Source organism: Piliocolobus tephrosceles, unplaced genomic scaffold, assembly GCF_002776525.5.
Source record: "Piliocolobus tephrosceles isolate RC106 unplaced genomic scaffold, ASM277652v3 unscaffolded_20371, whole genome shotgun sequence".
Classification (NCBI taxonomy): domain Eukaryota; kingdom Metazoa; phylum Chordata; class Mammalia; order Primates; family Cercopithecidae; genus Piliocolobus; species Piliocolobus tephrosceles.
Window position 1 is genome coordinate 1,566 of NW_022302501.1, and position 5,140 is coordinate 6,705.

At 44.3% G+C, this 5,140-nt stretch overlaps 1 pseudogene; it reads left to right on the plus strand.

Annotated features, from left to right (window-relative positions):
* The first annotated feature begins 365 nt into the window (after window positions 1–365).
* LOC111536194 lies at window positions 366–1,092 on the plus strand (annotated as a pseudogene).
* Window positions 1,093–5,140: the final 4,048 nt, after the last annotated feature.

Below are 5,140 nucleotides of genomic sequence, written 5' to 3' on the forward strand. Positions count from 1 at the left end.
GGCAAAACCCGTGTCTCCTAAAAAATACAAAAATTAGCTGGGTGTGGTGGCAGCCGCCTGTAATCCCAGCTACTTGGGAGGCTGAGGCAGCGAGAATTGCTTGAACCCTGTAGGAGGAGGTTGCAGTGAGCCGAGATCGCACCACTGTACTCCAGACTGGGCGACAGTGCGAGACTCCGCACCAAAAACAAACAAACAAACAAACAACAATAACAAAATTCTAGCTAGGGCAGAGCTGGTGGGGACCGAGCGAGTGCCTCAGACTCCTCCTCTCCTGGCCTGGCCTCGTGGTCTTCTCCCAGCAGCCAGACAGGAACTATATAATCCCGGAAGTTCCGGGGCTTTGCCGTGTGGGATAAACAGCAATGGCGAGGCTGCTGCTCCCTGAACAACAAACAGCCACAGCATTACGAGCAGGAGCGGCAGCAGCAGGGGCCTCCCCGACCCGGGTCCCCGCAGTTACCGCCTCATCCCCTGGGGCGGACTGTGGGGGCGGCGGCCGCGACGGCAGCCACGACAGCGATGGCTGGGCAGCCATGGCAGCGGTGGCACAGCTGGACTAAACAGGTCACCTGCAGGTATTTTATGCATGGGGTTTGTAAGGACGGCGGTAACTGTGGATACTCACATGACCTCTCTGACAGTCCGTATGGTGTAGTGTGCAAGTATTTTCAGCAAGGGTAGTGTGTTTATGGTGACCACTGCAGATATGAACATAGCAAGCCATTGAAACAGGAAGAAGCAACTGCTACAGAGCGAACTACAAAGTCATCCCTTGCTGCTTCCTCAAGTCTCTCGTCCATAGGTGAAATGAATACAAGCGAAGATGAGTGAAGAAATTCAAACTTTGCGACTGTAGGAGCAGGTTCAGAGGACTGGGTGAATGCTATTGAGTTTGTTCCTGGGCAACCCTACTATGGTCTTACGGGGCCTTCCTGCACTGAAGCACCCCTGCAGGGCCCAGTGACCAAGGAGGAATCAGAGGAGAAGCAAATTGCCTTGGAAACAAAGAAGCAGCTGTGCCCCCATGCTGTGGTGGGAGAGTGCTGATATGGGGATAACTGTGTGTATCTCCACGGTTGTCATCTTTGAGCTGGGTGAAATGTTGCTTATGCTTTTGGCTTCAGGTGGGGACGACGAACTGCCATCCTGAAGTTCGGCGGGAGTTGTTTCATGATGAGCTGGAAGATTTCTTATGACTTGGATCTATAGCAACCGTGTGTGGCATGTGAACTGGTCTGCTAACCCCAGACAGCAGCTGTCCTCTGTGGTGGTGTGGCAGTGCCTGTGTTCTCTCCCAGGTAAGCCTGTCAGCTCCAGGTGGTGTCATAAGAATTTTTACCCAGGGCCTGTCTGTCTTCTCAAACCCTCACCTTTCCCTGAGGAGCATGTTGTTTTCCCTGTTGAAAAATGTTACAAAAATAAGTCTTAGGCCGGGCGCGGTGGCTCAAGCCTGTAATCCCAGCACTTTGGGAGGCCGAGACGGGCGGATCACGAGGTCAGGAGATCGAGACCATCCTGGCTAACACGGTGAAACCCCGTCTCTACTAAAAAATCCAAAAAACTAGCCGGGCGAGGTGGCGGCGCCTGTAGTCCCAGCTACTCGGGAGGCTGAGGCAGGAGAATGGCGTAAACCCGGGAGGCGGAGCTTGCAGTGAGCTGAGATCCGGCCACTGCACTCCAGCCTGGGTGACAGAGCGAGACTCCGTCTCAAAAAAAAAAAAAAAAAAAAAAAAAAAAAAAGAAAAATGTTACAAAAATAAGTCTTAAAGTTAGTTTTTTGTAACAAGAATTTAACTGTCAGACAGTTAGTGTAGATGTGTTGCATCATCTGTTTTTCAACCAGATTGTGTTTATAGACTTTTCACACACTCATTTTGAGGACCCCAGGTTCAAAAGTAAAAGCAGTGGCCCTGCTTTGGGGTCCAAGAATAGGAGGGATGGGTGAAGGGACCTAAGCTGGCCAATAGCCTTTTGCTCCAGACATGGGACATAGATTCTTGAGGTTTCTGGTAAAATCTGCACTTCTATGTTTTTATATCCGTTCCCTACCCTGTAATCCCTACCACGTGCACTTGTTCTGTGGTTTTGGTCTCTTGCTTAATTGCACACAAGTAATACTACTGGGTAACCAGAACCAGGTGCGAATGTGTTGAGATTTCTATTGTTTTGCATGATAGGAAAATTGAGAAAGAATACATATAAAAGATATAGAGGCATAATATCAATGGAAAGTTGGAAGTTGACTCCCAAGGGCTGATGTGGTGTGTGTGAGTGTGGGTGTGTGATAAGCTTCTCATCTCTGCATAGATACAGTATTCTTAGCCTTAGCAGAAAAACTTGGTTTAGTGGTTTAAGCCTTGTGTGGCAGATAGATCTTAAAGGACAAAGCAGTATATTGGTAGTTGTCATAGATAAATGGGGTTAGCCATAGAGGTTAAAACTACCTGTTTATCCTATATATTAACAAAAACTGGGTCTTGGATACACAGTTGGATTTAATGTTTTACAATCTAGCCTTTCCAGTACAGGCATTTTCTGAAAAACCTTTGTCCTTATTTGGGGCATTTTGTTGTCGGGTTTTTGTGTTTGCTATTGTGGGTATTTGCCTCATTCCACCCCTGAGCTTTCAGGTAGACAGATATGATTCAAAACTCTGTTCTAAGGTGTTTATTGTATTGGGTAATGGGTTTCCAATAATAAGTCATACTTTTCCACTGAAGGGGAGGGCTCGGGAATCCATAAGACCAGCTAAAGTTAAGTTGTTGGAATAATTTGTTGATTGGAAATTTTGCTTTTGTGTTTTGTTGCTCTGTTTCCTGAAAATGATTCGGGATGCTCCTGGTTTGTCCATCTACTGCTTTGATTCCTTGGATCCCCCCGTTCTTTCACTTTACGAAAAACAAATAATTGTTGCAAAGGTCTTTATATTTTGGAGCTGCCCTTTTGGAAGTGCTTTTCCCAAATGAAACAATTAAAAAGAAGTCTAGCTAGCAGCCTATTAATCTTTTCTATCTTTTCAAAGAAAAACATGTTTATTTTGTTGATTGTATTTATTTATTTTGCTCTCCATTTTATTTTAGTTCTGCTCTGATTTTAGTTATTTCTTTTCTTCTGCTAGCTTTGAGTTTAGTGCTTTTCTGAGTTTGTAGTCCATTTAGGTGTTACATTAGGTTGTTAATTTAAGATATTTCTATCTTCTTGATGTAGACAGTAAGCACTATACTTTTGCCACATCCTTGGGGTTTTGGTGTGTTGTGTCTCTATTTTCATTTGTTTCAAAGTTATTTTTTATTTCTGCCTTAATTTTGTTGTTTCTCCTACATTCATTCAGGAGCAAGTTATTTAGTTTTCATGTATCTGTATGGTTTCGAGAGTTCCCGTCAGTATTGATTTCTATTTTTATTCCACTGTGATCTGAGAAGATGCTTACTATGATTTGGATTTTTTAAAATTTGCTGTGACTTGCCTTTTGACGCGTATGTGGTCAATCTTAGAGTATGTTACATGTGGAAATGAGGTCTGGTTGTTAGGTGGAGTATTCTGTAAATGTATATTAGGCCCAACTGGTCAAGTGTCAAACTTAAGTCCAGAATTTGTTAGTTTTCTGTCTTGATGATCTCTCTAATACTTTCAGTGGGGTATGGAAGGCCCCCATTGTTACTGTGTGGCTGTCTAAGTCTTTTCCTAAGATTAGTAGTGATTGTTTTATAAATCTGGGTGCTCCAATGTTGGCTGCATATATATTTAGGATAGTTATGTTGGGAACAGGCCCCCCCAAATCTGGCAATAAACTGGCCCCAAAACTGGCCATAAACAAAATCTCTGCAGCACTGTGACATGTTCGTGATGGCCATTATGCTCACGCTGGAAGGTTGTGATTTTACCGGAATGTGGGCAAGGAACACCTCGCCCACCCAGGGCGGAAAACTGCTTAAAGGCGTTCTTTAACCACAAACAATAGCATGAGTGATCTGTGCCTTAAGGTCATGCTACTGCTGCAGATAACTAGCCAGACCCATCCCTTTATTTTGGCCCATCCCTTTGTTTCCCATAAGAAATACTTTTAGTTAATCTATAATCTATAGAAAAAATGCTTATCACTGGCTTACTGTTAATAAATACGTGGGTAAATGTCTGTTCGAGGCTCTCAGCTCTGAAGGCTGTGAGACCCCTGATTTCCCACTCCACACTTCTATATTTCTGTGTGTGTGTCTTTAATTCCTCTAGCCCCGCTGGGTTAGGGTCTCCCCGACTGAGCTGGTCTTGGCAAGTTAAATCTTGAATCACACACTTTATCATTATGTAATGCTGTTCTTTGTCCTTTTTTACTGTTGTTGGTTTAAAGTCTGTTTTATGTAATACAAAAATAATGACCCCTGCTGTTTTTTGATTTCTAATTGCATGATAGATCTTTCTCTATCCCTTTAAACCATGCCAGTAGGTGTCATTACATGTGACATATGTCTCTTGAACACAGCAGAAGGTTCAGTCTTGTTTTCTTATCTAATTTGCCACTCCATGACTTTTAAGTGGAGGATTTAGGTCATTTACACTCAAGCTTCATATTGATATGTAAGGTTTTTTTCCTGTTGTGGTATTCTTAGCTAGTTGCTTTTTGGTCTTGATTGTGTAGTTGCTTTATAGGGTCTGTGGGTTATGTACTTATGTGTGCTTTTGTGGTAACAAGTATTATTCTTTCATTAACATGCTTAGAATTCCCTTAAGCATCTCTTGTAGGGCCAGTCTGGTGGTGATGAATTCTCTTAGTGATTGCTCGTCTGGCAAATATTTTATTTCTCCTTTGTTTATGAAGCTTAGTTTAGCAGGGTGTGAAATTCTTTTTTTTTTTTTTTGAGGCGGAGTCTCGCTCTGTCGCCCGGACTGGAGTGCAGTGGCCGGATCTCAGCTCACTGCAAGCTCTGCCTCCCGGGTTTATGCCATTCTCCTGCCTCAGCCTCCCGAGTAGCTGGGACTACAGGCGCCCGCCACCTCGCCCGGCTAGTTTTTTTGTATTTTTTTAGTAGAGACGGGGTTTCACCGTGTTAGCCAGGATGGTCTCGATCTCCTGACCTCGTGATCCACCCGTCTCGGCCTCCCAAAGTGCTGGGATTACAGGCTTGAGCCACCGCGCCCGGCC